Source organism: Neofelis nebulosa, chromosome 5 (assembly GCF_028018385.1).
Source record: "Neofelis nebulosa isolate mNeoNeb1 chromosome 5, mNeoNeb1.pri, whole genome shotgun sequence".
Classification (NCBI taxonomy): Eukaryota; Metazoa; Chordata; class Mammalia; order Carnivora; family Felidae; genus Neofelis; species Neofelis nebulosa.
This window is the reverse complement of record NC_080786.1, coordinates 69,517,357-69,526,107: the sequence shown is the minus strand read 5'-3', so window position 1 is coordinate 69,526,107 and position 8,751 is coordinate 69,517,357. Positions and strand designations below refer to the sequence as shown.

Genomic DNA, 8,751 nt, shown 5'->3' with positions numbered 1-8,751 from the left:
TGAAAAAATCTAACCAGTCTTCAGTAAGACTGATGTTGCTGCTACAGGGGGTCATGTAAGGCACTGGGGATTCTGCTGTTTGCTCTTTAACATATGAATCTGATGTGTCCAGCTACTGCAGTATCGATGGCACCAAAGCTTGGACAAGCTCCATTTGTACTGGCTACCACCCATACTGCCACAGGGCTGCCGCCAACACTGCTGTGGGGAGGAGAAACACTGGGGAGTTTCTGGGAATACTGCCAGTACTAGTCTGCCTCCTGAGGTCATATTCTTTCCTTATCTCCTTATGATTCGCAAAGTCTGTTTGAAGTATGCCCCACTCCTGCTCTTCCTCTTACCATCTTCCTGGTCCTGTAGTTTGCTACTCAAGGCTTCTACCAGACATTTGAACAGCCTGACATATGTGGTTTCCCTAGGGTCTGGGCTGTTCAGAGTTATCCATGGTCACTGTGATGGTTAATTTTGTGTGTCAACTTGGATGGGCTTAAAGGTCCCCAGATAGCAGGTACAACATTATTTCTAGGCGTATCTGTGAGCATGTTCTGGAAGAGATTAGCATTTAATTCAGTATGTTGAGTAAAGAAGATTGCCCTCACCAATGTTGGCAGGCATCATTCAATCTATTGAGGGCCTAGACAGAATAAAAGGTGGACGAATGGCAGATTCTCTTTTATTTTGAGTTGGGACATCAATCTTCATTGGAGCTCCTGGTTCTTGAACCTTCAGACTCTGGGACTTACCCTGTACCCCTCCCCTGGACCAGAAGTTGCACCATTGACACCCCTGGCTTCTCAGGCCTACTGACTTGGACTGAAATACACCATCACTTTCCTGGTTCTCCAGAGTGCAGACCACAGATAGTACGGATCGTGGGTTTCTTGGTCTCTGTAACTGCCTGAGCCAATTCCTATATCTTCTTACATGTATCTATATATATCCTAATGGTTCTGTTTCTCTGGAGAACTCTAATATAATCACATTACTACATAAATACTATGAATAAAGTATTAATATTAATAAAATGTAAAATGAATGGAAATCTATACAAGTAATATTTAAAAGCCACTGAACAAATGATTAAATACAAATTCTAAATCTTTCTTGTCCCCTGTGGGAGAGAATGCGGTGTCTAGCCCTAACTCTTTAGCTCTCTTTATGCAGACCTCAATGTTGAGTTTAGGAGAAAGAAGTGAGTTAGTATTCTTACCAAGAGAGGAACTTTGCAAACAGTAGATGCTACAGGCTTGTAGCCAGAGATTGGTTAGCAGTTAAAAACCTTTGACTGAAATGTTCATTTTTAAAAAGAAATTTAACTGGCATTATTTCTAATAAAATCCCAGAGAAATAAGCTTTGATAGATGATATTTATCAAATGGACCGTAAACAGACTGGGGAATATGACTTTGAAAAGCTGTACAAGGTGATAGTTGTACTCAGTGGTTTTAAGAAATAATCATTCTCCCCCCTTTATGTCACTAGTAATAAATTTTCTTTGTATGAAAGAAGAAAATACAAATAAGTGAGAGGTTAAGAGTCTGGACTCTGAAGTCAGACAAACTGAGTTAAATCCCAGCCCTGCCACTTACCAGTGTGACCTTGGGTAAGTATTTTAACCTCTCTAAACCTCAGGTTCCTCATTTGAAAAGAAGGAAAATAGTAGTAGTTCTCTCAGGGGGATTCTGTGAATATTAAATGAGATAATGCTTGTAAAGTGCTTAGCATGCATAGTGAACATTCAATTAATGTCTGTTATCATTTTTATTATTCATAATCCCACCACTTAGAGATCGCTGCTGTTAACATTTTGATGTATAGGGGGTCCTAATTATCTGAATATTTATTACCTGAGTTACAGCGCTACAGAGTTGTTAGAGTATAGCAGCTTAAAAATATTCACTAATTAACTGACCAATTATAAAATATCAGCTCTTAGACATCCCTTCCTGCTTAATCCTTACATCCAGCCACCCAGTGTGTCAACACCCCATGTTCCAATGCAAAAATAAGGCAAAATGAAATGTGAAACTGAATCTTGTAAAAGATGTAGGATTTCCTATAAGTAAGACTGGGGGCTTTGAGAAATGAGGGTCTGGAGGAGTTAACCACGGAAGAAAGGAAAGTCTGCTGAGGTGATGTCAGAGAGTCCCTTTAAAAGAGAAGGATTTGACTGTCAAAGGACTGTCAAAGGAGAGACTCTTAGGAGAATTGATGAAGCCCTTAAATATTTCTCAAATGAGACTCTTTACCCTTGCTTTGTAGACAGGAGCTAATTTTGCTACCTGCTTTCTCTAGACAGACCGTATCCTGTAGTCTAAGCCCATGACCCTCAAAGTATGACTATCAGAGTGGGTTCTCTGACATAACAAATCCTGTAAATACTAATTTAGAAGAAATCCAGGTCTGCAGTGACACTTGTCTTCCCCTCTCCTGATCCCAGACAGGAGCTTTATATAACAAAGAGGATTGTTGACTCTGCAGAAACATAATCTGTTTTTTTTTTTTTTTTTTTTTTTTTAAGGATGAGATCTCTTTGCCTCTTTCTTTCTTTCTTTCTTTCTTTCTTTCTTTCTTTCTTTCTTTCTTTCTTTCTTTCTTTCTTTCTTTCTTTCTTTCTTTCTTTCTTTCTTTCTTTCTTTCTTTCTTTCTTTCTTTCTTTCTTTCTTTCTTTCTTTCTTTCTTTCAAGATTTTACTTTTGAGTAATCTCTACACCCAATGTGGGGCTCAAACTCACGACCCCATGATCAAAAGTCATGTGCTCTACCAACTGAGCCAGCCAGGTGCGCTTCTTTGTCTTTTCTAAATCTTTTCAGTCTTTAGAGAGTTTTTGATAGCAGGACTCTGTTTTTGGGAGTAGATCCCATTGAGAAGCTGGTAACAGTTAATTAGGCTCCTCACAGCAAAATGAACATTTGTATCCAGCATAAAAATTTTCATACAATTCGAAGAGAGGCCCAGTGAAATCCATTTACAGATTACAGGCTAAGAAACCACATTTTATTATATATCAATATCTGAAAGTATTTATGCATTCCTAAACTTAAACTTGAGTGAGCTTTAATTCAATGAGCACGTAATGAACATTTGCCCATTGCCTACACTTGAAGGGGATAAAGGAGAAACATTGGACATAGCTCCTGAGTTTTAGCTAGACCAAGGGAACACCCAGAGGGTGCAGACAGGATACAGTGCAGTAGGAAGACATTGTCAGTTTATGTAGGCAGAGAATTACCCAAAAATGTCATCTGTGGGAGGTCTAGGAACCGACCTATAATGTGGGGAGGGGAGGGCTGCAGTCCAGCAAAGTCTCTATGCACTTGCAGATCAGGATATGAAGTGTGCACATAAGAAACACAGATGAGAGAAAAAGGAAGGCGCTTGAGTCCAGGATTTCTTACATGTTCTCCTTCAGGGCTGGACTGCTCTCAGGTTCGTGAAGAACAGGCCTTGTCAGGCAGCCTGCTCCTCTGTTGGCTCAGTTAAGGCACGGGAACAGTGACCGCACCCTTTTAAAAGCACCTGAAAATGTTCTTAACTCTGTAAGGAAAATAACAACTGAGAATGAATGAGTCTACATCATGAAAAAAACCAAGCTGTTTACTTAAATAGCACACCCAAACCCCTATATATTTAGAACTAATTTATAGGTCTAGTTTCTGGCTAGTGTTGGGGTTCCTCACGAATTCCTCCTCACTAGCAGATCACAGAAGCCATCAACCAGGTGGCATGACTTATTTCTGCCCAGCTTCTGGGAGGTGCAGTTCTCCTTACTATAAATTCATCATGCAAAACACTTGCTATAAAATAAATTCTCTCCCGCCCTTCTGTGACTGGTGGGGTCTCATATAAGCCATCGTAGCTTTTAGCAGGAAAATGATTGACTGTTACCTAGAAGATTCCTTCCCTGAGGCTTTATGTCTCCTACCTCTCACTATCTACTAATTACTTTTTCCTCCTCCTTCCCATGGTAGCAGCAAGAGTTAAAAGGATTCAGCTTGCTGCCTTGCCAAAATTTTGCTCTTTAGCTATTGAATCTTCAGTACAAATGGGCTCCACCTGCAGATTAACACAGACACACCTGGCTTGGCAGAAATGAGGAAGACGGAGAGGAACTGGGAGACAAGAGCAACAACATACAATTAGAAGCTAACATAAGATAGTGCATGATGAGATGCTCAATTATGAGATAATTTTATATGAGTGGAATCACGTAGGAAGGCTTTATGATGAAGGAGATGTCAGTGTTGTTTGAAGTCTAGATGATAATCACCTAACTTGGAAGGACAGGCTGGATGTGGGAAGGAGAAGGGAGTGTGGAAGTATCATAGGTTTCCAGGAAGACAATAGGGTGCAGAGCAAAGAGCATGGGGCTTACAGTCCATCATTGCACAAGTATTTCCTGGGAGTCTTTGTGCAGACACTGTTCTAGGTCTAGGTAGAGAGCAGTGAACCGAAGTACCTCCCCTCAGAGTGCATACAGGCTGGGGTGAGAGGATATGCTTTTGAACCTGGCTCTACAAATTATTATCTTGTTCATGTGGAGAAAACTATTCAACCTCTTTGGACCCGTGCTTCTTTAGCTATGCAACTGAGTTACATTAATTCCTTCACAGTTGAGTTAGGAATAGAATAAGCAGACAATGCACCTGGACCATGTAATAAGCTCTAAAATTCTATGGCAATTTTAGTCACCATTCCAATGAGTGAATGATAGGGTATATGATTTTTATCTTTTTTCGGGGGGGCATCCTGGCTTCTTAAATATAAATTCTATTTTGAAGTTTATTTATTTTGAGAGACAGAACGAGGAAGGGAGAGGCAGAGAGAAAGGGAGAGAGAGGGAGTCCCAAGCAGGCTCTGTGGTGTCAGTACAGAGCCAGATGCAGGGCTTGAACCCATGACCCATGAGATTATGACCTGAGAGCTGAAATCAAGAGTCAGTCGCTTAATCGACTGAGCTAGCCAGGCGCCCCTTAAATATAAACTCTTGAAAAAAGAGAAAGCTATCACCTAGCTGGTGAAGGCTCCAGTAAGATGCCAGCACCGAGTTCACCTGCCTCCCCTCTATTTGAAGGCTGTGTCCAGGACTACAGCTTTAGCTCTGGGGAGGAGCAGACAGTGTGCAAAGTGAAAGGAAATGAACAGCTCAACATAGGCTGACTGCAGATGATGAACGAAACCCTGCAGAGGAGATCGCTGTTTGTACCTGGTTGTATGGGAGGTACACTGATTGGGGAAAAGTGTCCCTAGACTGTGGATTTAAGGATCCGGTGTGCTTTGAGTTCATGGATGAGGTTGAAAACAACGTATTTTTAGAAAGTTCATTAATAGAACTATGTTTCCTGAAGCCCACAGTGGTTAGGATCAACCGCAAATACTGTATTTCTTTCTAAGAGCTTAGGCTTGAAAGCTATGGATTTCTTTTCTTTATGTTTTCAAAAATTTCTATATGGTTTATTGGTTGTAGTGACCTAAATACCTTCATCAAGCCGCAATTAAGTCCTTGGGACTGAGCCATGTGCCTCTATGGGAGGTAATTACAAAAGCTGGATTAATTTGCCATTGAATTATTTATGTAAGCATAAATATTGCAGAGGCAATTAAACCTCAGGTATTTCTTAAGGTGCAGATAAATCAATTTACATTGTGTTCCTCCAGTTCATTTCAGAGAAAATGTTTGACAGGAAATAGAAATCTTTGTCAAAAGGCAAAAATACCTTAAGAATCCATCCCTCCATTAATTTTCTTTGCTCTCTAAACATACCCTGTGAAGTAATTTTATGTGTTATTGTAATTCTTTCCAACTGCCAGAGATAATAAGTCAAAAGACATTGAGAGTTCTCTCTTGTCAATACCAGGAAGTCAATCTTCTGTCTATTCTGGTATAATTTAGTGCAGTGAGAATCAACTGATTTCACAGATATTAACTTTATCGAATATACAAACGGAAGTGTTATAGGGAAAATAATTTCTCAGTGAACAGCAGAGATAACTTAGCAATCAGGATATGCAATCTCTTTTTGGTCTCAAAACTTAACTCAAAGCCTGGAGCGTGCCTGGAATCTACTCCCCTTCTCCCCAAAAAGCAGTGATTTATAGAAATGAAACCTGCAGGATACATATTATGCAAACGCTGTGGGGAAGTGAATCATAGCACATCCAAACTAAAATTGATGGAGCTGCAGTGAAAATAAAGTTATTAAATTTGTGGTGAAGGGGAAAATGCAAAAGGTAACACTTTAACGATATCTCGTATATAAAACCAATCAGCTATTTCTGAAGAAGTTGCTACTTGCAGCCACTGTGTCCTCCGCCCTTCTTAGCCCGTCATATACTTCCAGCCTCTGTCTTAACTTTTGGGCTTCTCTCATCATGCCAGTCAAGATTTCAGATTTATTTTACTGAAAAAAAATTTTTTTAATGTTTATTTATTTTTGAGAGACCTAGAGGGGAGGAGCAGAGAGAGAGGGAGACAGAGAATCTGAAGCAGTCTCCAGGCTCTGAGCTGTCAGACAGAGCCTGAGGCGGGGCTTGAACTCACGGACCACGAGATCATGACCTGAGCTGAAGTTGGATGCTTAACTGACTGAGCCTCAGTGCCTTGAGATTTTTAAATTTTTATCACAGTTCTAGATTCCAAGCTGCATCTTATATTCTTTTCTTATGTATCAGGCCACCAAAGCCAACTCACAGCTCTCATTCAAAACCACACTGATTTAATCCAATTCAGGTACTATTTTCCAGAGCAGCTGAACATTTCACAAATCTCATTCATCTTCATCTAGATCTTTCCGATGGTGGACACACTGAGGTATCCTAAGTAGAGAAGTTGAAGGATTCAAGACCTTACCTGACACAAACAAATTCACATGTTCTAGCACATTAAAGTAGAAGCTGTGGGAAGGTAGGGGCTTCTCTTAGTACTGATTCAACAATGAAGATACTTTAGTGCTTTGTGTATTGTCTGCGAACAACAAATGATGCATGAAGTTCCATAGTATTGGTTTGCATTGTGTGGGGGGTATAAGAGGGACAGTAAAATGTGGAGGGGACAAGCTTGAAGAATTTATTTTAATCCAGAATTCTGTGGGAAGCCGAACACAATGTCTTTCCCCAGTCTGGTTCATCCTTTACAAAGTAGAGAGTGGCTTTGCTGAAGTGCAAATCTCATTGGCATTTCTTGGCTTAAGACACATTTTTGGCTTCCCACTGCTCTTGATGTAAGGCACGACATCCTTAATGTGGGCTGACAAGGCCCTGCATTGTCCGTCCCTGTCTCCCTTTTCAGATTCATCTAGTTCTGCGTGCTGCTGCCATGCACCTACTTCCTTGAAAACACTGTGCTTTGTCCTGTGCCGAGCACTGCACCTCTGTGTGGATGCTTCCTGCTGCCCAAATCCACTGATTCCTACCCATTCTTCAGATCTCAGCACAAAAGTTCAGGAAGACTTCTGGATTCTTTGCGATATGGGAGGACAGTTCTCTGTAGATTTCTTTCATTCCTCACTGGTCCAAGCTTTTTGAGTATGTTTGAACAGTAAACAGCCTTGGAAGGTAGAGATAGTGTTTTCCCTGAGAGATCTAGAAACATACCTCCCTGGAGACATCCTGGGTAGTCAGTCCTTCTTCTTCCCCTCTTTGGAGACGTTTGCTTCCCTTCCAGAGCAGTATTGATGTTTCCCTTCTTCTCTGGAGGAGATTGATTTACATTAATTTCTCTCCAGAGGGTTAAATTGGCAGGTGGACAGTCTTACCAAGAGTCAGTCTCCTAAAATTCGAGGTTCCTTTTTTGTGCTGCATCTTATTGCAGGAGCGGGTAATATCCATTCCTGATCCAGCTGCTCTGTGGAGATTGGGCAATGAGGGGCCATGCAGAGTACTGTTGTGGCTGCTCTTTTGGTATGAGTAACACTATCTGCATCTCGGACCCAAGAGTCTTGTGTCTTCTGTCATTATAGGTTTATGAACCGCTAGGTTATCTTGTTATAAATTTGTGATCCTTCATAGTTTGTGGTAACCTACAACTGGTCAGATCGCCCTTATCACAGTACCATGAACTACTCATTTATAGCATGTATCATAACAGATTTTACATGTACTCATTATTTAATTAATTAAAGTTTCTCTCTCCCAATGGAAGAACAGCATGTTATATATATTTTTTTCTTGTTGTACATCTTGCACCTAAAACTGCCCAGCTTTCCTTAGGCACTTAAATATTGGTTGAATATGAAGAGAGAGGTTAATTTTAATTTAGAGGATGAGGAAAGTCTTCATAGAGAAGGAGACATTTGATGTGGGTGAGAATAGAGGACGTGCATGTCTGGCAGGGGGAACAGAGCAGTCAGTACTGGGGATGGAGCAGTGTGGGTCTGTATGAGCAATGGCTTGTGGCTTGGGTGTGGAGCAGTGTATGTGTGGTAATAATAAAAAGAGTCATTTTCTTGGCAAATGTTACTTTATTTCTGAATATAATGAAATGCAAGAAAATTCTGAAGGTCAGTGGAAATGAGAGGCTGAAGTGTTTGTGGAGACTTAATGTCAGCAAGGCTAAATAGAATCAAGAAGGGAAGGACTTAAATATGCTTAGGAATTAGTTTTCTTTCTTTCTTTCTTTCTTTCTTTCTTTCTTTCTTTCTTTCTTTCTTTCTTTCTTTCTTTCTTTCTTTCTTTCTTTCTTTCTTTCTTTCTTTCTTTCTTTCTTTCTTTCTTTCTTTCTTTCTTTCGCAGTGCTAGTGAGGAAGTAGATT

The 8,751-nt window shown here is 40.4% G+C and overlaps 1 non-coding gene across 1 annotated transcript; it reads right to left on the bottom strand.

Moving 5' to 3' along the window:
- Positions 1-2,710: 2,710 nt before the first annotated feature.
- On the bottom strand, positions 2,711-2,783 carry TRNAK-UUU (transfer RNA lysine (anticodon UUU)). The gene has a single exon. It is a non-coding gene; the product is annotated as a tRNA-Lys (tRNA).
- Positions 2,784-8,751: the final 5,968 nt, after the last annotated feature.